This window comes from Macaca fascicularis, chromosome 5, assembly GCF_037993035.2.
Source record: "Macaca fascicularis isolate 582-1 chromosome 5, T2T-MFA8v1.1".
NCBI lineage: Eukaryota > Metazoa > Chordata > Mammalia > Primates > Cercopithecidae > Macaca > Macaca fascicularis.
In genome coordinates, this window is record NC_088379.1 from 174,605,277 (window position 1) to 174,631,711 (window position 26,435).

Consider the following 26,435-nt stretch of genomic DNA (forward strand, 5'->3'; position numbering starts at 1 on the left):
TTTGTAATGGCTGCTCCGAAAATGAACAAATGAAAGCAGAGTCTCAGGAGCTATGAGAAAGTTTACCTGAACATGTAAATGAGATGTCAATGAAGGGGACTTTTCATTTACACCTTTTTGGATCTGAAGCTTTTCAGCTGAAAATAGGTAGATTGGGTATCAGGATTTCTGAGCATTTTGCAGCTCAATCAATCAAGGCAGGCAAACATTCACTTAATAAGCTGCTGTGGCCAAAGATCATTCTTTCATTTTAAGAAACACAGTTCCCGAATGACAAGCAGCATAAACACGATCCCAGAGTGACATTTTGAATGAAACATTAGAACTGTGTCCATATTAACCCCACAGGCAACTACATTCATCCCTGTCCTCTGTTACTGTTCTTCTCCTCCACTGCTGTAGCAAATACACAATATATAATGCAGTAAATCAATCTGCAGCAAATAAAACGACAGATAAGTTAACCTAGCTCTGGATTGCCAATGGCTTTTTAGACCACAAGAGGGAGCTGTTTAAACTCTTGTTAACAAGGAAACAATTGAGAGAGAAGAAACTTGGCAATCCTAAGGTTGACCAGATGGGCACCTATTTATATGATATTGACTCTGGAATTCCATTTATTTTTAAGCTACAAAAGTTTTAATTCTTTTTATCTGCGATGTAATTAGCATTTTAAATAGTGATATTAAAGGCAGTGAGTTGTTTTTGCCTTAAGATCCGATTTTAAGTCTCATTTAACTAGTTTGGAAAAGTGTAAATATTTAATTAAGGGACAAGGAGATGAAGACTACTTTCATACTAAATCTATTTGCTAAATACTTACTAACAAACCGCCTCATGAACAAATAAGCTTTTCTTTAAAAAATACTGTTTCTTTCAATAGTCTATAAGGTCTTAAATGTTTAAATATGTGTGCAAATCGGATTTTTTAAAAGATATACACAAACCATGACTTGAGAACTCCCTAAGAACACTGCGGTCTAGTTATAGGCATATTTACATACCATGAATCCAGTTATATGACAACTGCTCTTGCCAACCCTCCTGGTCACTCTGAGAATGAATGCAGTTAAATTATCTAAAGGGACCTGACCCAAGGGCAGAGTATGTTTTTCTACAAAGGGGCCAGTGAGAGGGCACATTGGTGGGAGTCAAATGACCAATCATAACAACAGTAGTGACATTCATTGAGTGTTTATACAGGCCAGGCACTTTGCTTAAAGCACTGTACATGGACTAGATCATTAATTCCTTCCAAAGCTGCAAGGTAGCTTCTATTACTGTTTTTATTTTAGAGACGAGAAAACAGAAGGGTTAAATACCTTACAGAAGACCACAGAGCTATTAAGTGGGGGAGCCAGGAGTTGAATCCCCCTGCAGAGGAAGTCTCACTAAATGTCACTCTCCTCAACTGGCAAGTCCGACTGTGGGTTAAAGCATCAGGCCTCTGGGTGAAATGCTTCTTTTCCTGCAATGGGCCAAATCTGTACACTGTTATCTTCATTTTGAACAATGGGATTCTGCCAAGATTCTCTTCTTCCCATAAAATGTTTTGTCCTAAGAAGGGAGAGAAAGCTTTTGTCGTACACTGAGCACTATATCCAGGATGATTGTCAGTGAATAGGAAATGTGTTAAAGATGGCGGTTTTCTGCTGATTCACTTCTGTGATGTCAAGACTTATGGGAATACAGACAAACTTATCTGAATCACATACATCACTTAGTATTAAAAGGGAAGCCACCAAAATGTTCTAAGACAGAGGACTTGTAAAAAATTCCAGCAGTTTACCATAGTGGTCCTAGAACCTAAGTATGTTTTGAGTAAATATTCAAACATGTCCTATGAGCAGAAACATAAATGTCATCTTCCTGGTTCATGGTGGGACTGTGGCCCATTTGTTACAGGGGAATTAGGGGGTTAAGAATCCCCTTGCTAACGATTATCTATTGCCATTCTGCGTTTTCTCCTTACCCTACGCTCAGTCCTATTCCTAACTGGGATCTTTAAATACTTAAAAAACATTGCTGGCCCGGCGGGCTCATGCTTATAATCCCAGCACTTTGGGAGGCTAAGGTGGAACCAATTGCTTGAGCCCAGGAGTTCAAGATCAGCCTGGGCAGCATGGCAGTATCCTGTCTCTACAAATAATTGTTTTTAGAAATAGCCAGGCTTGGTGGTGTGCACCTGCAGTCCCAGCTACTAGGGAGTCTGAGATGGGATGATCACTTGAGCCCAAGAGTTCAAGGCTACAGTGAGCTATGATGACACCACTGCACTCCAGTCCAGTCTGGGCAACAGAGTAAGACCCTGTCTCAAAAAAAAAAAAAAAAAAAAAAAAGTAAAAATAAATATAGGCTGTCCAACAAACTTTAATTTTGGATAAACAGCAGATAATTTTCTCAGCCTAAGTGTTTTCCAAATGTTACATTGGAGATTCTTGTATTTAAAATTATCCATTGTTTTTATCTGAAATGCAAATTTAATTGGATATCTTGTATTTGTATTTGCTGAATCTGCCAGCCCTTCTCTTCCCCTCACTGATCAGATGGAGCTTAGTGGTTAAGAGGATAGGCCCTGGATCTGGACCACTTGGAATACTTGCTAGCTGTGGAATTTCAGCAAATTACTTAGCTTCTCTGTGCTTATTTTTCTCATCTATAAAAGGGGATAATAACAGAACTAATTCACCTTATAGGTCTGTTGTCAGGATTAAATGATTTAATGCATCCAACCACTTAGTAATTGTCTCAGTCTTTTCAGGCTGCTATAACAAAATGCCACAAAATGAGTAATTTATAAACAGTAGAAATTTATTTTGCACAGCTCTGGAGTCTGTGAGGTCCAAGACCATGGCACCAGTAGATTCAGTGTCTGGTGAGGTCTGTCCCATCGATGGCACCTCCTCGGGGCATCCTCACATAAGATACCTCAAGTGCCCCCTTCTTTTATAACAGCACCAAATCCATTCATGAAAGTCAAGTGTTCATGAATCACTTCCTAAAGGCCGCTTAATACTATCGCATTGGGTCTTAGGTTCTAACCCATGAATTTGGGAGAAACACATACATTCAAATTATAGCAGTAATTGAGTAAATACTCAACAAATGTTAGCTATTATTATTATTACTTTTAGAGATGTTCCTCATACCTAAAATACTCAAATTTACAGTATTGTGGCAGCTTTTTTGAGAAGCAAATGAGATAGTGTACTGACAGCATTTGGCATAGAGTATGCCTTCCTTAACCAAAATAGCTACACTTCTATGAAGGTTTGTGTATCATCAGAACCCTTTCTTTCATTTATTTTAAAGGATTGTAGAAGTCTGAAGATGCAGCACTTTGCGCTATAACTACTGAGGATGGATTTTTGAAAGGTCCTCGGAGAGAAAGAGAAACAGAAGATTTAGCATATGACTTTCTTCTCAACACTCTGATTATGGACACTTGTGGTTGAGCTTATAAATCTTATACATTTATTGAAACATTCTGAGTCCAGGGAGAGTAAGTGATTTGGCCAAGGTCGAGCCACTCTATGGTATATCAAAAAGTAGGAACTCTTTCTTGGATGGGTGAGGCTTGAAGGTTTGCGGTATGGAGAGAAAGCACCTCTTGTTGTCCATGGCCGTTTGACTGGCTTATGTGCCTGTGCGCCACCAGCCCCCACTCTCTCAAACTCCAGGAACTCTGACTTCCTCACAGGGGATGCTAGGAAAGGGGCCTGGCGCTCCCTCATGGGGGCATGAGTATGGCAGTTCCCCAGAAGCTCCTTTGGGAGTGAATGAATCCTCCCCAGTGGCTCATTCACCCCCAGGGAAGGACTTGAGTGCTAGAGAGAGTAGTTATTCATGAGAGCCCCAGCTATGTGAACAGTCGAATATAAATTCAAGATCTAATAATTTTTATTATCTATTAACAGCTGAGATATTGATGGTCCGTGAACACTGGAATCTGCAGTTCCCGAGAGCTATGTGTGTGCAATATTGATGAGACTTCCATCGTGTCATCAATTTTCTAAGTTGGAAATCATTAGAAACCAGACAAAATGAAACAGAATTTTTCTTTCTGTCCTATTATCTACTCCAAAGATTTCTCTGTGGGGCTATCCAAATAGAGCATACCTGTTTGCCTATTTCAAGCAAAGGCTAGATAAGAGAAAAAGAAAGCCCAGAGCATACTCTTTGGACAGAGCTTTGTCTAGAGGGGAAACCAGGCAGGGATGAAAAGCAAGTCCAAATATAGACTCGAACTGCCCCTTAGGGATGTAAGAGTGCACCAAGGTTAGAACAACAATGTATCAGAACTGGAATGTGGCAAAGATATCTGATACATCTAATACAACCTGTCAGTTTACAGACAAGGAAGCCAAAGCCCAGAGCAGTCTGGAGACTTCTACGAGGCCATATGTCTGGATAGAGGTGGAACTGGAATGAGAACCTTGTTCTTTTGTCCCCCTGACTATTGCTGCTTTAATTAATTAATGTTAGAGATAGGGTTTTTCTGTGTTGCCCAGGCTGGAATGCAGTGGTGCTATCATGACTCACTGCAGCCTTGAATTCCTGGGTTCAAATGATCCTCCCACCTCAGCCTCTCAAGTAGCTGGGACTATAGGCATGCACCACCACATCCAGCTAATTTTTAGTTTTTTTGTAGAGATGGAGTCTCACTCTGTTGCCCAGGCCGGTCTTGGACACCTGGCCTCAAGTGATCCTCCTGCCTTGGCCTCCCATAGTGCTAGGATTACAGATGTGAGCTACCAAGCCTGGCCTTACTGTTGGTTTTGTGAGAGGACTGTTGCCATCCTTTTACAAGTGCCAAGCTAAAAATTGCCAAAATCTTGAACCTGACAAAGAGGAGGAGCTGGAGGAAGCATGTACCACCCTTGTGGGGCTGACTGTAACTTTAGGAAATGGGGAAATGATTGGGACTGTACTTCAGATGCTCAAATGCCTAAAGAGTTGGGGTGGTTTTGAGATTCGGTGTATCTCTTCTGTGAAGTGTGTACATGTGGGTGATGGACATGGTAGGAGGAGGTGGGGACAGGGAGGGAATCAATGGACACCACCCAAGATGAAACGAAGCCTAGGATGTGAGTCCTGCCTGCACAGTGTTTGTGAACCAGTTGGGGAGGTCCAATCACATGCAGGATCGCGAGATGATGATGACTCACTGTGTTACAGGTAACCAGTTGCTAAGTGGTGTTTCAGAATCTGAAGTGTAACCCATCTTTCTGATCCTTGGGTGAACCAGCTTCCATGAGTCACTTTAGCAAGGAAAACGGTTTTATTTCATTGAGATGGCATGTGTGGCCTCTAGAGAGACTGCAATCTTAACTGTATAGTGTTTCTATTTAACAGAAGATGAAACACCAGTAGTTTGCAATTTTTTACAATTTCAAAATTTTCATTCAGAAACTGCTGTCATATGGTTGTTGTCCCAGGAATAGACTACGAAATATTTTCCTAGTAGCATCATAGTCACAACTGCTATATTTTCTTTTTCAGTCAGTTTTCAGATGTCTGGTTTTTCCTCTGTCATGTCTTCCAGGGCCAGACATTTATTTGTAATATGCCTCTTTAGTGTCACATTAATAATAATCGAAGATGCTACGCTGTGTGCTCTGTGCTTGCAAAGATGAGAAAGACGGGGCTTTTCCCAGAAGGGGCACACCATCTATTGGGGCTGGTGGTGGGGAAGAAGTAGAGGGAATGGGAGAAGGAGGTGATGAGACAGGATCATAGATCCTTTACCTCAAGGCAAGGTACAAGTAGTGCCAAAGGAGAGTACCCCAGCATGCTATGTGTGTGAGCTGGAGATGAAACCCAGTTAGGGGCAGCCTTGAGGAAAGAAAGGAGGAATTAGAAAAGACTGCATATATTCATAGAAGGTGGCATTTGAACAGGTCCTTGAAGACTGTGTCGGCACAATGTTGCAAAGCTGAGAAGAACATCAGGGAGGAAGGAATAGCCCAGTTTGGTTGAAAGTAGGTTACTTGAGGGAGTTGGTAGAGATAAGATTGAAAAAAATGTTCTGCGAGAACTTTGGTTGAGAAGGAGTTTGGCCTTCAGTTGACAGGCAATGGGAAAGCCTTGAAAATCATTGAGCAGAGGCCCAATATGCAGTCAAATAACTACCATTGTTTTTCTATGTGACATTTTTATTAGAAAGAAACAAATGGCAAACAAGCTAGCTGATATGGCAATCTTATTTAACTCAAGGAACCTGCATTGTGACACAGAACTAACTACATCTTACCTCTTATACTTTCCACATGTTTGTCACTTTATATATAAATGTTTTTGATATTAATGGCCCGAGAGGCTGTGAAGTACTACTGAGAGAATCCTCAAAAGAAGATGTATGCAACAATATGGATGAATCTCAGAGGAATCGTGCTAAGTGAAAGAAGGCAGATTCAAAAATTATACTGTGTGAATTCATTTATATGACGTTCTAAAAAAGGCAAAACCATAGAGAAGTAAAAGAGAACAGTGGTTGATGGGGGTTAGGGATGGGGGAAAAGATCTGACAACCTTCAAGAGACAGGAATTCTTTGGGGTTTTAGAGTTGTTCTGTGTCCTGTTTATTTTGGTGGTTACAAGAATCTATGCATGTGTTATAGTTCGTAGAACTTAACATCAACATTTTTACTATAGGTAAATTTAAAACACAAATATACAAGGAAAAGAAGGTTCAATTATGTTTAGATAATGTTTTTTGATGTCCAATTCTTCAAAACCTGGTAATTTCTTGTAGTATGTATGGCAAGTATATACATAGATATATTTAACTAACTATATATGTCAATTAATAATAAATTATCATACTATAGCTATAAAAGAAAGCCTATTATGTTTTCTCAGATATTCAGGGACTTTATTAGAGACCCCACTGTCCTTGTTGTATTAAATAGATATGACACTTGTGAATAGTACATTAATTGTTTTTATAGTGACTACTCTTGAAATATTTCATCTTCTAATCTTCTTCTTCCAATCTTGTTTGTGTTAGAAATGTGCTTAATAAAGTTCACATGCATAGATTCTTGTAACCACCAAAATAAACAGGATACAGAACAACTCTAAAACCCCAAAGAATTCCTTCCTCTTGAAGGCTGTCAGATCTTTTCCCCCATCCCTAACCCCCAGCAACCCCCATTCTGTTTTACTTCTCTATGGTTTGGCCTTTTTTAGAATGTCATATAAGTGAATTCACACAGTATAATTTTGGAAGAATTCTTCTAAACATTCTTCTTCCAATCTTGTTTGTGTTAGAAATGTGCTTAATACAGTTTTTGATTATAATCATATTAAATGTAAACCTCAAATCAGACTGAATTTCACAGATTTTGAATTAGTGATGTTCAAATAAATGAAGTTAGCTTTTGAAGTATGGTTGTCACGAACACTTTTCTATCAGCAGAGAATCTCGGTGATAGGTGACTGTGTTTTCAAAGTACAGCTATTGCAACCCATAATCCAAATCAAAGTCTCAAACCACATTGTCAATGTGCTGAGGATGGAAAGTAAAGGGCTTTGTTGTTTATTATGGCCCAGGATAAAAAGAGGGACTGACATATTATAGATTACAAGTTCCAAAATGATTTCATCCCATGTTTTCTTTGAAGCTTTTTTTCTCTTACTCTCACTGTGTGTTTTTGACTAAAATAGTGGTTGATGCTTCTTTTAAAATAACACATTGCCTTTTGACTTAAACCTGTGTTTAACTCTGTAGATTAATAGCTTCCTGGGGCTGAGTGTCGTACTCCTCAACTCCACCATGTTTATAGTTTACATGTTAATGGGGTGCTGCTCCCCACCAGAGAGGGGGCCCCAACCAAATCTAACTTCTCTTTAGAGGCAAAGGGCTGCAGCCACAAACCACATGAAGTCCTTTGGTGGCATGGGATGGAATGAACAATTTGGATGTGCATTGGTGTTTTTAGTTTCATTCTCATGGATGGCTGTCACTGATGATAAAGGGCAATATATGTTGTTAGAGTTATTTTTAAATTAGTAAAATTTGGTAGACGAGATTTCAATGTCCTTAAAATGTTCCAGGACACTGCCTTCATCAGACATAATTGGAACATCTTCACTTACCAGCTGTATTTCCATTGCATAGTTCCTCATTTCTGCCTCATCGCCATTGGGCTAAACCCTGTCTGAGCCTTCACTATATTCAGACTGCTCCTGTTCTCTTTCCTCCATTTACACAGTTGCAGAACTGACTGACAAGGCAGATATATTAAAAACTCTCTAATGGATTATTATTGTTCTCAGGATAGAATCCAAAATTCTCAACTGGTCTCAAAAGTCTGGAGAGCTTGCTCATTCTAGCAGCTGCGTTTCTTATTGATTTCATTCCCTACCTTAGTTCTTCCTTCCCGAGAGCCTTGGTGTATGTTCCCTCCACCTGGAATGCTCTTCTTCTTAGACTGCTCTTTCCTTCCCAATCTTCAGACGCCTGTTTGAGCAGCCCTCCCCAGAGATGACATCCCGGAGCCCTGAGTCTGAGTCAATGCCCCTTGGTATGAATACCTCTTATTTCTCCTTAGTAGCACCTGTCAAAATTGCAATTGAGCAATTAGTTATGAAATTATTTGTTGGTTGCTTTCCCTGATAGAATTGGTCCATGCTTCTTGGGAACATTTCTGTCTTATCCCCTGGTGTTTCTCCAGAGCTCAGCTGAATGCCTTATTCATGGTGTTTGTGCAATGAGTTTTCATTGAACAAATAAATGAAAGACCAAGGCAACTATATTGAATGAGCAAAGTGGCAAAATGAGAATCAGCACAAGTTGGTTCCATTCTGCACATCAGTTGTGACCAACTGCCACTGTTACTACTTGAGACCATCATTACAGTAGTTACTGCTGTTACTACTTGAGACCATCATTACAGCAGTTACTGCTGTTACTACTTAAGACCATCATTCCAAGACCGAACAAAGGGATGAACATAGAAATGAAAACCTAAGACAAAAGTAACTATTTTAAAGGAAGGGTAAAGTGGGGAAGAAGAAGATAAAAGACAAGAGAGAAGAAGAGAAGAAGAAAAGGGCTGCCTGCTTCTAGTGAGCAAAAGCAGCTGCCCCAAGCTTCTACAGCCCTTCGTATTTATTGGGTAGCAAGAGCAGGGAGGAGGAGGTAACGACTAGTCAGCTGCTTAATTGATTACAGGTTCGTATTATTACTAACAGGCTTCAGATGTACCTAATCACAAGAAACACCGCACTTGGGGTGTGACTGCCCTCAGCATTCCTTCTGGGTGGCAAACGCAGTTTGTCAGTTTGGCAACATCCTGCTTTCATGAGAACAGTTTGCTGTTTACTCATAGAGCCTCCAGTGATATATCTAATTGATAACGGCCTTCACTCTCTTGGCCTACAACAATGAGTGGTCCGCAAACCATGCTATGCACATGCATCACCTGGGGAGGCTCTATTCTCAGAAACACTGATTTTATATATTTGAAGCAGTGTCCAGGAAGCTTCATGTGTAATGGGCATTTTGGGTGACTTTGATGCAAGTGTTTGAGGACCATTCTTTGAGAAACACTGCTGTGAAATGATGATTTCACATAAAACCAGCCCAAGGTTATTTTAACACTGCATTCATGCAAACTCTTTGGATATGGTGATCAAATTCAACATCACCAACTTCAAAACAGATTTACAACTTAGAGAAAATTTAAAAAATCAACTTCTTATAACGGAGTAGTAATTAAAGTGTGGAAATATTTGAAAAAACTATTCATGATAAAATTGAGTTCAAATGCTTCATCTAAATAGTAAATAAGCTTATGATGCTGTTCAAACTAGTAAACCCATGAATGCTGGTAAGCATATATAAATCAGTTGTGATGACAAAAGACTAATTTTCCCAAATTAATTCTTTATTTTGTTTTATTATTTTTAAATGAAGGATCAATATAGATAATTAATGTAGAGAAAATACACATTCATATAAAGGCACATTAAATCAGCCCTAGCTACCCCAGTTGACATTCTCTTAGATTTTTACTCTACACCATACATTTATTTAATATGATATATTGAACATAATGTTATGTGATATAATTGTAATATAATGTTGTCTTGCCTTAGATGAATAAACTCCATAAGTTCCAGGGTAGGGTCTAGGGCAATTTCCCTGGTCTACAAAAGTGTTCAATTAATACTTATTGAATAGGTATTGACTCATGTATTTTAACTCTCATGCAATTTTGCTCCACAACCAGAAGTTAGAAGAAAATTAGTAACAAACAAATCTTCACATACCAAATTAACCCTTTGTAAAAAACCCGAATAACAGCCAGTTTCTGCTGCCATAACAAAATACATCAGACTGGGTAATTAATAAATAAAAAAGCTGTATTTATCCAGAAAGCTGTTCTGAAGGCTACGAAGTCCAAGATCAAGGCAAAGGTGGATTCGGCATATGGAGAAGCTTAGTCTGTGCTTCAAGATGGTGCCTTTTGCTGCATCCTTACATGGCAGAAGAGATGATGAAGAAGATGAAGATGAAGAAGATGATGAAGATGAAGAAGAAGATGAAGTTGAAGAAAAGATGGCAGAAGAAGATGAAGATGGTGCCTCTTGTTGCACCGTCACATGGCAGAAGAGATGAAGAAGAAGATGAAAATGAAGAAGATGAAGAAGATGAAAATGAAGATGATGATGAAGAAGAAGAGGAGGAAGAGGAAGAAGAAGAAGAAAAAGGAGGAGGAGGAGGAGGAGAAGAGATGGGAGAAGATGATGAAGTTGGTGCCTCTTGCTGCATCCTCACATGACAGAAGAGATGAAGATGAAGAACAAGAAGAAGAAGAAGATGAAGAAGATGATGAAGATGAAGAAGAAGATGATGAAGATGAAGAAGATGATGAAGATAAAGAAGAGATGGCAGAAGAAGATGAAGATGGTGCCTCTTGCTGCATCCTCACATGGCAGAAGAGATGAAAGTGCAAGGCAGCTCTCTGAGGCCTCTTTAGACTTTAATCTCATTCATGAAGGACTTTAATTTCATTCATGAAGGTGGAGCCCTCATGGCCTAGTCACCTCCCAAAGACCCCACTTTTTAATATCATACCTTGGTGATTAGGTTCCAGCATATGAATTTTGCAGGGACACATACATTCAAACCATAGCACTGAGTCTTCCCCTCCCTACCTCAATAGCGTGGGCAGCAGAGACATACACAGTTCTCCTTGGCAGCCATCAGTTCATGTCTCTGCTGTCATTTCTGGCACATCAGTGTGTGTTTTAGGCAGGATGACAGTGGCTTTATACATTTTTCAATATGATCACCTAATTTCTCATTACATGATGGTGACTCAGAATCAATGTGAAAAGAAAAAATTCAGAGGCAAAAGATGATGGTTTTCACTCTTTAAGTTTGTTCTACTTATGCCCAAACTTGATGCTGATTGGATTCTCTATGCTTTTGCTTTAATGGGATAACGGAAGGGGAAGAATAAGAATATGACTGAGGGAATGTGCTGCTCTAACTGGTCTGTTTTTTATTACATTTTAGAGGTGCCATAAATGCATTTTCTTGGCTCTCATGTCTTTTTGAGAACTTTATACATTGTAACTGTCTGGGAAAATTACCACCTTATTTAAATTAAGTATCCTTAAAGAGATCAGCTTTTATGATGAGGAAAGACTCATTTTCCCACATGAATCGTTTATTTTGTTTTATTATTTTTAAATGAAGGACGAATATGGATAATACAGATTTTAATATAGATAAAATACACATTCATATAAAGGTACATTAAATCATCAGCTCTAGCTATCCCAGTTGATGTTTTCTTAGATTTTTACTCTATCTGTATCATATATTGGTATAATATATTTAACATAATGTTAACTCTATTAATATATTAATATATAATAGCTCTCCAAGCTAAAGTCCATGTAGCAATTATTGCTTCAGAGATTCCATGGAAGCTACCAGATTTGTCAGTTCTTAGTACTAATAATCCTGTTCTTGGACTCAGTATCCAATTCGTTCTGTGTTGCCTGCTGGTTGTGGGTTGGGTTAAAACCAGTTTGAAGAACAAAAATGGCATTAAAGATTGAGTTTAAATTGTCATTGTGAATATCTTTATTTTACTTTTGTGTTTGAGGCTTCAGATTGTTAAATAAATAACACAGTTGCTTCTAAAACCATTGACTCTTCTTTTCTGGACTTCCATATCAATGCCCAAGACAGTACCTTTTTCTTTTTTTTTTTCTTTTTTTTTTTTTTTTTTGAGACAGGGTCTTGCTTTGTTACCTAAGCTGGAGTGCAGTGGTGTGATCGTGGCTCACTGCAGCCTCAACCTCCCAGGCTCAAGCGATTCTCCCATCTCAGCCTCCTGAGTAGCTGGGACTACAGGTGCACACCACCACACCAGGCTAAGTAAAAATATTATTTATATTCCATTAAGAGGTCTTTTCAATACCATGATCTCTTTTATTTAGTTGCAGACTTGTCATGGAAATGAAGGTGTCATTGGTCATGATCAATGATTATTCTCAGTTAAAAGTGTTCAGGTATCAGTTTATCTATATTGATCCTTCGGTTAGTAGCTGTTTTTAATATTTCAGCTAGTGTTAAAAATCACTGAAGAGACGTTTGGCAGGGTGTGGCATTCAACAATTTGGAAACAATAAATTTACCATATGCCCTGCCACAAAAAGCATCCTGTTGAATTCCCAGGGTCATGGTCACCCCACTGGCATCCTATGAGTCTTTCCTGTTTGCTAGAGAGATCAAAAGCTCGGGTGGTGGTAGTGGTGGTAGTGCGGAAATAAGCATAATTCTCTTAGCTACAGGAAGTATGTTCAGCATGTATATGAAGCTCTCTTACTGGCCAAACTAGGTGTCCTGGGGGTGGAGCTTATCCCATAAACCCAGGTGTCTGAGAATGAAAGACCTGGGGCTTGAGTGAAGCAATTTTGCCAACAGGGAGCTATCCAAGGTACTGGCCTCCTCCATCAGCACTTGCTGACCCTGTAGTGTGTAGCTGCTGTCCTGGCAGTGACACATGCCATTTTGTCAGAAAACAGCCAGCCCTGACTGTCTGAAGCAAGTTCCATCCTGCTTGACTTGGTCTGACTGTGCCTGGCCTGGCCTTTCCTTACCTCTATACCTCACCTAACCTGTGCCTGTTGTGGCTGTGGCATTGTCTGCTGTAACAACTGCCCCAGCTATAACCTAGACCAAGCTAGTCCAACACGCAGCCTGTGGGTTGCATGCAGCCCAGGACCACTTTGAATGTGGCCCAACACAAATTTGTAAAGTTTCTTAAAACATTATAAGATTTTTTGTGATTCTTTTTTTCTCATCAGCTATTGTTAGTATATTAGTGTTTCTGTATTTTTTTGTGTGGCCCAAGACAATTCTTCCAATGTGGCCCAGGAAGGGAGGTCAAAAGATTGGACACCCCTGACCTAGACTAATGGTTCTGAAACCTGGCTCAGCATCAGGGTCACTGGAAGAGATTGTTAAAATAGCATGAATCAGAATCTCTAGGAGTGGGGCCTAGGAATTTGGGGACCGCTATCCTAGATTAATTTCTTGGCTCTCTTAACCATGTTTCCTGGAAGAGTTGAGTCTAATTCCTGTTGTTTTTCTTTTCCACTGAATGGAATGTAAATTGTAGTATTTAAATTTTTCAGAGTGAATAAACAAATGATGATATATCCATACAATGGAACAGTACTCAACAATGGAAAGGAGCAAACTGTTGACATACTCTACACAATGGAGAAATCTCAAATAATTATGCTTACTGAAAGAAGTCATACAGAAAAGTAAACCCATTGTAAACTTGAATGTATATAACATTCTATGACATGCAGAGTAATCCACAGTGATAGAAACCCAAGGATGGGTTGGCAGACGGGAGAACAAGAGGACTTTGTATGGGCTGGGTACGTTCATTTCCTTCATACTTTTTTTTTTTTTTTTTTCTTGAGATGGAGTCTTGCTCTGTCCCCCAGGCTGGAGTATAGTGGCATGATCTCGACTCACTGCAACCTCTGCCTCCCGGGTTCAAGTGATTCTTCTGCCTCAGCCTCCCAAATAGCTGGGATTACAGACGTGCACCGTTATACCTGGCTAATTTTTGTATTTGTAGTAGAGATGGGGTTTCACCATGTTGGGTAGGCTGATCTCGAACTCCCAACCTCAAGCGATCCACCCGCCTTGGCCTCCCAAAGTGCTGGGATTACAGGCGTGAACCACAGCGCCCAGCCCATTTCCTTTATTCTACTCATTATTTTATGGTATACACACACATGAAATTATATCCTTTAAGCAATTTCTTATTTATTGTATGTCAGCTGTAACTCAATAAAGCTGTTAAAAATAAATAAATAAAGGTTTCAAGGAGATTATTGGATAAAAGTGCATTAAAAATCCTTATGCTATTAAAAACATTATGGAGGTTCTTCAAAAAATTAAAAATAGAGTTACCACATGATCCAGCAATCCTATTACTGGAGCTATTTCCAAAGGAAATGAAATCAGTATGTTAAAGAGCTATCTGCATCTCATGTTCACTGCAGCATTAGTCACAGTGGCCAAGATCTCTTAGGAATCAACCCAAGTGTCCATCAACAGATGACTGGCGAGGGCTCACAGGGAAGAGAGAATGGGCTCCTCTCTGTGTGGTGGCTGCAGTATGCTGGAGGTGCCTGTGACATGACTAGGCCCTTGCTCCTTCCCCAGTCCAAGGGCAGTAAGGGCAGTATCTGTACGGCTGCAGTTGCAATGGGAGAGGGGCTATGGGTTGTCTCTAGGGTTTCTTCCCCAGAAAATGTAAAACCTCCACCGACTGAAGTGTTTAGGCAGAGGCAGGGCGGTTGTGCCAGGAGCCCAGTTTGAGAGGCCCTGCCCAGTGAGGTATAACAGAAGCAGGGACCTGGGGAAAACAGTCTGGTCACTTTTCCATAAGGCAGGCATGCCGTGCTGTGGGTCGACTAAGTCTTTAATCTTTTCACTCCCTCCTGAGCCTGAAGGGAACAGAGGAGGAGAAAGCTGCAAAGCAGCAAAGATAGTGACTTGCTTGCTACTGCTGGGAGCTCCATCCCAGGAAAGTGCAGAGTAGCTGCTGGCCTGAAAGCCCAGATGGAGATGGGATGGCTGAGGTCCCACATCGGGAAGCTCTGCCCAGTGAGGACTAGTAGGGACAGGTACCCACGTGGAAAAGAGTGTGGCCACTTTTCCTAAGGCAGCAAAACTGGTGGGCCTGTCCGATCCCTCGGGGACCTCTGTCCCAGGGAAGTACCTTCTACCCTTCACCAGGCAGGGCCCTCAGCCTGGGCCCATAGAGCAGCTGCCCTTCCCCCAAGTGAGCATTTCCACTGGTGGTGGCTCTGAGTTTCTCTGGGGTGGAGCTTCCAGAGGCAACTGACAGCCCCTCTGCCACTACCACTGCAGTGGTTCTGCCCTTGCTGCCCTTGTACTGGGGAAAAGGACAAAGAGCCTGAGGGCTTTACTTATACCATCAGCTGCAGCTGTCCTAAGAAGAAGAGGGCAGTCTGTCTTCCCTGTGAGCCCTGTCCCTGCTGTTTGTCCCCAGGCAGAACCTCCTGGCTTAGGCCCACAAGGCAGCCACTCGAGTCTGGGCCGATTGCACTGATTGGTCATGGCTCTGCATTTCTCTGGATTGGAGCTTCAAGAGACAAGTGAAAGACCCTTTGCCATTGTGCCAAGGTCCCTGACCCGAAGCTGGGTAGGGAACGTAAAGGCTGAGCTCACCCCAGGGCTTCAATGTGCAGCCCAGGAGTGCCAACCTTAGATCTGCAGCCAGCACTCAAGTAGGAGAGGAACTCACGCTCTCAGAGCACAGAGAGGGAGCAGAGCTCCAAATGTGAGGAAATACAGAGGAGCCACGTGGCTGAGTAAGAGCCTGCCTATCAGCCATAACGCTTAAGCACCATCTCCTGGATCGCAGCCCACTTGCAATACTGAAAATACTTTGCTAATATACCCCCATGAAACCAAGGACAAGAATTCAAATAAAGACCCTGAACAAACCCTTGGGCCTCTGAAAACACCCAGAAACGAAGGCAACCGACAACACACAAATTACACCACAGCTAGAGGAAAACCAGCCCACACAGATGAGAAAGAACCAGTGCAAGAATTCTGGCAACTCAAAAAACCAGAGCGTCTTTTTACCTCCAAATGACCTCACTATTTCCCCAGTAATGGTTCTTAACAAGGCTGAAATGGCTGAAATGACAGAAATAAAATTCAGAATGTGGATCAGAATGAAAATCATCAAGATTCAGGAGAAAACTGAAACCCAGTCCAAGGAACCTAAGGAACAAGAGAAAATGATACAGGACATAAAAGACAAAACGGCCATTTTAAGAAAGAACAAAACTGATCTGATTGAGCTGAAAAGCTTACTTCAATAATTTCATAATATAATCACAAGTATTAACAGAAGAATTGGTCAAACTGAGGAAAATATCTCAGAGCGTGAGGATTAGTTTTCTGAAAGAGTCAGACAAAAACAAAGCAAAACCAATAAAGAATGTAAAAAACCTCTGAGAAATATGGGATTATGTAAAGAGACCAAATCTATGACTCATTGTTGTCCCTGAAAGAGAGGGACAGAAAGCAACTTGGAAAATATTTTTGAGGATATAATCCATGAAAATTTCCTCAACTGTAATAGCAAGGCTAACATTCAAATTCAGGAAATGCAGAGAACCCCTATGAGATACTATACAGGATGACCATCCCCAAGACACATAGTCGTCACATTCTTCAAAGTCAAAATGAAAGAAAACATGTTCAAGGCAGCTGGAAATAAGGGGCAGATCACCTTCAAAGGGAACCTATCAGACTAGTAGTAGATGTTTCAGTGGAAACTCTACATGCCAGAAGAGATTGGGGCCCATATTCAACATTCTTAAAGAAAAGAAATTCCAACCAAGAATTTCATATCTAGCTAAATTAAGCTTCATAAGTGAAGGAGAAATAAGATCTGTTTCAAACAAGCAAATGCTAAGGCAATTTGTTACTACCAGTCCTGCCTTATAAGAGGTTTCCATATTTAGCACTAAATATGTGAAAGCAAAGATCATTACCAGCCATCACAAAAACACACTTAAGTACATAGACCATTGATACTATGAAGCAGCCACACAATCAAGTTTGCATAATAACCAATTAACAACATCATGACAGGATCAAACCCACACATATTAATATTATCTTTGAATGTAAATGGGCTAAATGCCTCAATTAAAAGGGACAGAGTGGCAAGTGGGATAAAGAAGCAAGAACCAACCATATACTGTCTTCGAGAAACCCATCTCATATGTAATGATGCCCATAGACCCAAAGTAAAGGCATGGAGAAAAATCTACCAAGGAAATGGAAAACAGAAAAAAGCAGGGGTTGCTACTCTAATCAGACAAAACACACTTTAAACCAACAACAATTAAAAAAGAAAAAGGAGGGCATTAAATAATGGTAAAGGGTTCAGTTCAATAAGATGACCTAATTATCCTAAATACATATGCATCCAACACAGGATCACCCAGATTCATAAAGCAAGCTCTTAGAGACCCATGAAGAAACTTAGACTCCCACACAATCATAGTGGGAGATGTCAACACCCCATCTACAGTATTAGACAGATCATCAAGGCAGAAAACTGACAAAGAAATTTGGAACCTGAGCTTGATATTTCACCAAATGGGCCTAACAGATATTTACGGAACTCTCCACCCCAAAACAACAGAATATACATTCTTCTTATCTGCACATGGCACATACTCTAAAATTGACCACAGAATTGGACATAAAACAATCCTCAAAAAATTAAAAAAAAAAACCTGTCATACCAAACACACTCTCAGAACATAGTGCAATAAAACTAGAAATCAATACTAAGAAAAGCACTCAAAATCATACAGTTACATGGAAATTAAACAACCTGCTCCTGATATACTCCTTTTGAGTATATCATGAAGTGAAGACAGAAATCAAGAAATCCTTTGAAACTAATTAGAACAAAGATAGAACATACCAGAATCTCTGGGACACAGCTAAAGCGGTGTTAAGAGGAAAGTTTATAGCACTAGAGACACACATCAAAAAAATTTATAAAGATCTCAAATTAACAACCCAACATCATACCTGGAAGAACTAAAGAAACAAGAGCAAACCAACCCCAGAGCTAGCAGAAGACAAGAAATAACCAAAATCAGAGCTGAACTGAAGGAAATCGAGGTGTGAAAACTCATACAAAAGATCAATGAATCCAGGAGTTTGTTCTTTGAAAACCTTAAGATTGGCAGACTGCTAGCTAGACTAATAAAGAAAAAAAGAGAATATCCAAATAAACTCTATCAAAAATGACAAAGGGAACATTACCACTGACCCCACAGAAATACAAATAACCCTCAGAGACTACTACAAACACACAATCTAGAAAACCTAGAAGAAATAGATAAATTCTGGAAACATACAACCTCCCAAGATTGAACCAGGAAGAAATACAATCCCTGAAGAGACCAACAATGAGTTCTGAAGTTAAGTCTGTAATAAGAGGCCTTTCAACCAGAAAAATCTCAGGACTAGAGAGATTCATAGTCAAATTCTCCCAGATGTATAAAGCTGGTGCCACTCCTACTGAAACTATTTTTAAAAATTGAGGAGGAGAGACTCCTCCCTAACTCATTCTATGAGTCCAGCATCATTTTGATACCCAAACCTGGCAGAGACACAACAAAAAAGAAAACTTCAGGCCAATATTCTTGATGAACATAGGTGCAAAAATCCTCAGCAAAATACTAGCAAACTGAATTCAGCAACACCTAAAAAAGCTAATCCACCAGGATCAAGTAGGGTTTATCCTTGGGATGCAAGTTTGGTTCAACATACACAAATCAATAAATGTGATCCATCACATAAACAGAACTAAAAACAAAAACCACATGACCATCTCAACAGATATAGAAAAGGCTTTCAGTAAAATTCAAAACTTCATGTTAAAAACTCCTGACAAATTAGGCATTGAAGGAACATACTTCAAAATAATAAGAGCCATCTATGAAAAACCCACAGCCAACATCATACTGAGTAGGCAAAAGCTGGAAGCATTCCTTCTGAGAACCAGAACAAAACAAGGATACCCACTCTCACCACTCCTAATCAACCTAGTCCTGGAAGTCCTAGTCAGAGCAATCAGGCAAGAGAAAGAAAAAAAAAAGCATCCAAATAGGAAGAGAGGAAGTCAAACTATCTTTCTTCACAGATGACATAATGCTATACCTAGAAAACCCCATAGTCTCTGCCCAAAAGCTCCTAGATAAACAACTTCAGCAAAGTTTTAGGATACAAAATCAATGTACAAAACTAAGTAGTATTTCTATATACCAACAGTGTTGAAGCTGAGAGCCAAATCCGAACAAAATCCCATTCACAATAACCATAAAATGGTCCTGAACTCCTGGCCTCAACTGATCCTCCCAATTCTGCCTCCCATGTGTTGGAATTATAAGCATGAGCAACTGCACCTGGCCAACTCCTGCTTAGGTTCTTGCAGTAACTTATAAATTTCTTTCCTTGCTTTCACTCCCGCCCCTACAATTCATCTTCTATATGGTAGAGTGATCTTTTTAAAAGTGTAAATCTGATTATGGCCCTGCCTCCTCTGCTGAAAATTCTCCAATGACTTCCCGTCACAATCTCCTCACCACGGCCTCCAAGGCCTTCCATTAGCTGTCCTGGCCCACCTCTCTGACTTTTGCACTTCCTGTTTTCTCACCCCTGTACCCTGAAGTATTTGGGCCCTTGTTATTTAGGTTTAATGTCAAATGCTACCCTTTCAGAAAAACTATTAAATTTTTTTTTTTTTTTTTTTCTTTTAGGGACAGGGTCTCAGTCTATTGCCTAGACTGAAATGCAGTGGGGAGACCACAGCTCACTGCAGCCTTGAACTCCTGGGCTCAAGTGATCCTCCTGCTTCGGCCTTCCAAGTAGCTAGGACTATAGGCACATACCATTGCACCTGGTTAATTTTTAAGTTTTTTGTAGAGACTGAGTCTCACTATGTTGCCCTAGGCTGGTCTTGAACTCCTCACCTCGAGTGATCCCACCTTGACTTCCCAAAGTGGTAGAATTACAGGCCTGAACCATCGCACCTAGCTGACCTCTTTTTTTTTCTTCAAGGTACTTACCACTAATTAAAGTGATTGTGTTCATGTATTTGTTTCCTAGTTCAGTGCCTAACATTCCTCACTGAATTGTAAGCTACAGAGAATAAGTTCCTTGTCTATTATTCAATTGTTTACGCTCATTGCCTAGATTAGTGCCTGACTCATGGTGGGCTCTCATTGAAACTGTTCAATGAATGAATGAATGATCTGCCCATTGTATGCATGTTCTCTGCACCAAGGCCTGGCTTTTTATACAAATAGGAATATACATGATGCCATCTGTACCTTCAGGGGAGGAGCAGTTTTGTAGAGTGGCAGAGGCAGGAGCTCTGGAGCTCGACAGACATGGGTCCTGAGACGTGGCTCTGTGAGATGGGTGACCTTGGACCTCCGAGCCTTTCTGAATTCAGTTTTCTAATCTATAAAATGGTAATAATTCTACCTACTTCGAGAGTTTTTACAGTAACTTTTTTCCTGTTTTTACCTGCTCTTGAATAGAGTAACTTTTATACAATTCAAGTCCAATTTATATTAGCAGAAGTTGTATCTGCAGCTTACAAACAGTATATCATCACAGCAAAGAATACATGCCTGTGTATATGTTCCTCTCTTTAGATGTGTGTGTGTGTGTGTGTGTGTGTGTGTAAGGGTGTGTGTGTATGGTGGGAGTGGGTGAGACTCAGTGTGTGTGGGAGTGGGCAGATATGTGTGTGGGGGGAGTGTGAGTCTTTCTCTATTATATACTATATAATATATGTACTATATTACATATATTACATATAGTATATATAATATATAATGTTATATATTATACATTACATATGTTATATTATAGTACATTAAATATATATACACATTATACATATATACACATTATTACACACATTAAATATTTAATACACACATTAATTATATATACACATTTTATTTATTTATATATATATATATATGTAGAGAGAGAGAGAGAGATTCTCAGAAGAATGATTAATTCTCCAATTCATCAAGGGATAATTTTCTAGCATGAAGCAGAGTCCTTAACAGCCTTATTTAATTGATGGTAATTGGTATTAAGAGGGTACATTTATAGAACCAGCATTTAAAAAATAACCTCTGCTTAGAGTTCTAACACTGGGTGATAAGAACCACCAAGCTTGCCATTCAGGAAGTTCTTGAAGTTTGTAAATGACAAATAGGTCAAGGAGAAAATTGTTGAGGGACCCCTTCAATGTCTTCTTAAGTCCCTCAAATGTCAATCAATAAATGGTATCCTCCAAATGAAAACCTTTTCCACTTGGAAGCCTGTTGTCCGTTACAATAGCTTTCTCTCTCTTTTCTCCCACAGGAGCAAATGAAATGTATTTTTCCAACAGCAGCTTTCAGGAAAGCCAGTTAGTGAATTTTAAGATTAGTTTATTCTGTTCCAGATTTTGAAGTTATTTTTTGATATTTAATCTGTGGGCTGAATCACAGAATCCAACTTTAAAGTTAGAAGAGATCCTGAGATCATTTAGTTCAAACTCCCTTGTGCAGCTTTTCTGTAGACATGAAAATTGTGCTGTTAATTTTTAATACCATTTTGAGTCTTTGAATGAGAGAATTAAGCTCTTCATAATTATATGCCATGACCACCAGCAGTCTAGGCTGTGAGCTCTTGGAGGAGCTCATGAGGAGAAACTTCTGAGAAGCGTGAGTTCTTCATGTCCAATATCTGGCATGGAACCCAGAATAAAGGCTTGAAAAATGAATCATTCCTAATATAGTAGTTAGAGAAATTAGACAAGCTTGCAAACATGTAATTGTTCACAACAAAATAAAAGGATAAAGACATGGAAAATCTAAAATAACCGTCAGGGTATGGTGGCTCACGCTTGTAATCCCAGCACTTTGAGAGGCCTAGGTGGGAGGATGGTTTGAGGCCATGAGTTCGAGATTAGCCTGAGCAACATAATGAGACTCATCTCTACAAAAAATTTAAAAAATTAGCCAGGCATGGTGGCATGTGCTGGAGGCTGAGGCAGAAGGATGACTTGAGCCCAGAAGTTTGAGGCTACAGTGAGCTATGGTGCGATTGTGCAGCTGCACTCTAGCGTGGATGGCAGAGTGAGACCCTATCTCTAAAAATAAAATAAAATAAAATAACTCAAAATGATTTTTATTAGATTTAAATAATTAGCGACAGCCCCCCACATAAGTATGTGCTTTTTCATAGCGCTTCACATTCCCCATACTAACTTACTAATTTAATGCTTCTGTTGGTGACTCATGCTGAATTGTTCTTAGGAACACAGAGTGCTGAATTTCCTTAGATAATCCACAGAATGGAAAATCAATTTTATGACAAACAAGTGTTGACTAAAAAGAGAAATCAGAGTGTAAGTAACTATCGCCATATAACTCATTTTATCTTCTAAAGAGTTCAGTTTGGAAAATATCTTTATATCTCTATATTCTATGCCTCTATAACCCTACAATATATCTCCATATCATGTGTAATATGTTTACATGCCACTCTATTAGGCAGTTCTTGCATTGTTGTAAAGAAATACCTGTGACTGACTGGGCGCAGTGGCTCACACCTGTAATCCCAGCACTTTGGGGGACTGAGGCAGGTGGATCACCTGAGGTCAGGAGTTTGAGACCAGCCTGGCCAACATGGTGAAACCCCGTCTCTACTAAAAATGCAAAACTTAGCCAGGCGTGGTGGCACACACCTGTAATCCCAGCTACTTGGGAGGCTGATGTGGGGGAATTGCTTGAACCTGGGAGGCAGAAGCTGCAGTGAGCTGAGATTGTGCTACTGCACTCCAGCCTGGGGGACAGAGTGAGACTGCCTCAAAACAAAACAAAACAAAAACAAAAACAAAAACAAACAAAAATACCTGTGACTGGGTGATTTATGAAGAGAAGAGATTTAATTGGCTCATGGTTCTGCAGGCTGTACAGGAAGTATGGTGCTGGCATCTGCTCGGCTTCTGGGGAGGCCTCAGGAAGCTTACAGTTGTGGCAGAAGGTGAAAGGGGAGCAGGGATGTCACATGATCAGAGCAGGCGTGAGAGAAACAGAAAGAGTGTGTGTGTCGGGTGGGTGCCACACACTCTTAGATGACCAGATCTTGTATAAACTCTGGGCAAGAACTCACTTATCACCAAGGCCCAAGCCATTCATGAGGGATCCAACCCCATGATGCAGACACTTCCCACCAGGCTCCATCTCCAACACTGGAGATTACAATTCATGAGATTTGGGTCAGAAAAATATCCAAACTATATCACCCACCATACTAGTGGTATTGAAACTAATGGTATAGCGGTTTAATTGCTTGCATGAAGGCACATCGGCAATTTATTGGCTGAGCTGGGACTCAAAACTAAGTCTGACTCCACTATACTTCACTGGTTCTGCCATGGCAAAGAACAGACAGGGATTTGAAGCTGACTTAATCATGTGACTTCATGGTACTGGTGAGGACACGGGGACCAAAAGAAACTGCAACTTGTCTGAAATCACACAACTGCTTAGTGGCAGAGCTGGAGTCACAGTTGGCTGTCCCTTGACCATGAAGCCTCATTTTAGAAATTTTGCTATTTTTTTCCCTCTTCTCTGTTCCTAAAATTTACTTTTAAGACTGCTGATGAACAAAGGAAATTCATGTCTTATAAGTACTATTTACATAATCAGTATCCTAGAGGTGAAGTAATAGCTTAGGGTCTATATGATCACAAGTCTCTTGAATGTGTTTAGGTTAGACTGTGATGAGGCATGCAGACCGGCTGAAATAGCACTTCGCTCTAAATGATAGTTTGATTAGATAGAGCAGCTTGTTTCTGGCCTGAATTAATAGGTGATAGAAATATATTAGCAGCAGGTAATAGTAGGTGATTAAAAGATTTAAATAGTAAATTCAGTTCTTTGAATTCTCCCTGGGATGAAGCCTTTGCATCCTATTTCATAATACTTACCTATAAAGAAGAGTCTTGCTTTTAAAGCAGATCCAGGAAAATGAGTATAGCCTGTTAAAAAACAGATGCCCTATCTATAAGGGATTTTGTTTTCTGACATCTAATGCTATTGGCAAAAATTATAAACTTTTAAATTTTTTTTAGAAAGATGGGGTCTCACTCAAGCCAGAGTACAGTGGCATGATCATAGATCATTGTAGCCATGAACTTCTGGGCTCCAGCGATCTTCCCACCTCAGTCGCCAGAGTAGCTGGGACTACAAGCATGTGCCACCATGTTCAGATAATTTTTTAAAAAAATTTTGTTGAGACAGATCTCTCTGTGTTGCCCAGGCTGGTCTTGAACTCTGGGCCTCAAGTAATCCTCCTGCCTCAGCCTGCCAAAGTACTGGGATTACAAGCATATGTCAGTAAACTTATAATTATAAATTTCATACCTCAGTGGTCAGTGAAAGCAGTTTTCAATTAGTTAATAACATTTTGGCTAATATTTACCGCCTGTTGTAAGTATGGCTTAACATGTTTAAGCGTTAACAATTACTAATAATAGTTTGTTGGTAGTCTACATTTCTGTTGAAGGCATAGTTCTCTCCGGAAGTTACCTTCTATGTGAGGAAATTCCGATTATTATAAAACTCCTAGCTTCTCTCCACCTTCTCACTCGCTTCTCTCCAGCGAGGAAGAAAGATGCAATCCGTTTGGTGAGTTGGGCGCCTGTAACCCGGCTTCTTCCTCACGGGAGAGAGCCGCCCACCGATAGCAAACATTTTCCTCAGCTTTTCCACGTGGTCATGACGGGTCTGAGGTTTGTGACTGGGTGGGTGCCTCATTCTAGGGTTTGCTGTCAGGAAGTAGATGTACCTGCAGGAATAATCTATGTCCTTCAACCGCGGCTTCATCAGTACCACATGGGATAATTTGGCTCTCCATCAGCTGCATTTTTTTTGTCTTGTTTCTCAGTTGGTTCAGGCCTCAGTGGGGAGGGGAGGCCTCAGTTGTCAGAACACCTCACAGACCCAACCTGCTCTGAGCCACTGGGCTGAGTCTTGAGGCGTTAATAAGAAGCACAGTTTGTGAGATAAGCATCAAATGGAGATTGAGGTTTGTGGCTTCGAGGGGGCTTTTAGCTCTGGTGATTCTGTACTTGGTGCAAAACACGTTAGAGTTTTACCAAGGTGGGTCACTTTGTCCACAGGCGAGGGGCTGTTTTCATAAGAGTGGTTGTGTTTCTCTAGGGGCAGAAGTGCAGGCGCCCGGGTCTCAGCTGAGGCTCAGACCTTCCACAAATCTGCAGGGATTTGAGAGCAGACTGCGGCAGGTGTGGGTTTTATTCTGAACAGGCAAGGCTGAAGCAAGTGCTTGATTACAGGGAAGAGTCTTCCCTTACGGTCTTTAGCTGTCAGGGAGTGGAGTAGTATGTACTGTTTTAAAACTGCAATGCAGTTGATTTTTGCACAAGCTAAAGAGCACTCAGTGAGATTTTTGCCTTTAACCAACAGCATCAGATCTAGGTAAGCACTGTGGGTTTCCTGCCCCAATTTCTGTTTTTTTGTTCTGTTTTTTGTTTTGTTTTGTTTTTTTGTTTTTCTGCCTTCCCAGCCAGGAAAGGGACAGACAGATCTTGAGTTCTTATGGCTTGTTTATAAAAAAAAAAAAAAAAAAAAAAAAAAAAAAAGCCAGGCACACATGCAAAAATCTATTGTCTAATTCCATGTACATGATGTTCAAATCCCAGGCAAAACCCATTTATGGTGATAGATACCAGAATATTTGGTATCTTTAAGGAGTTATCAACTGAATGGGGGTTCCAGGGAGCACTTCGGGGTGTTGGAAATGTTCTCTGTCTTGATTTAGGTATTCTTTGCTCATGTATACACGTACACACAAATTAATTGAAGTGTATACTTAAAAGTTATATACCTTATTGTAACCTTAAAGTATTTATCCAGACATAGATGAACACGGATGACTTCTCTAAGCCAGCAATTTAGCAGCTTTCTTCCAGTCTACAGTGCTTAGCTTGCTCTAATGGACCCTGAGTCCCATAGGCTACTCAGCCCACTAGGGGAGAGGCTGTGTCAGATTCTATAAGACACACTCTACTGGTTTCGAGTTTGCCTTTAAAGTTTGTATTTATTGATATTTGATGCCTTCCTGGTCCCCCCTGATGTTCTGGATACTCACCAGGTGTAAGTGCTGTAAGAGACTCCCCCCAGGTCTAGGGTGATGGCTGCTATGAGAAAAACTTGGGACTGTCTGCTCCCACTGCCCCACCCCCGGCAAACTCAGAAGGTGCCAAGAG

General features: G+C 40.3%; 1 long non-coding RNA gene and 1 pseudogene across 1 annotated transcript in view; one reads left to right on the forward strand and one right to left on the reverse strand.

The window, feature by feature from the left end:
• Positions 1–14,393, forward strand: part of LOC135971040 (uncharacterized) — a 60,162-nt gene extending 45,769 nt beyond the window's left edge. Inside the window, exon 4 of the long non-coding RNA XR_010587073.2 lies at positions 13,966–14,393. This is a non-coding gene — a long non-coding RNA (uncharacterized lncRNA). The remainder of the gene's footprint in view (positions 1–13,965) is intronic.
• LOC102119109 (prostaglandin E synthase 3-like) overlaps positions 1–26,435 on the reverse strand; it is a 147,601-nt pseudogene that overhangs the window by 15,888 nt on the left and 105,278 nt on the right.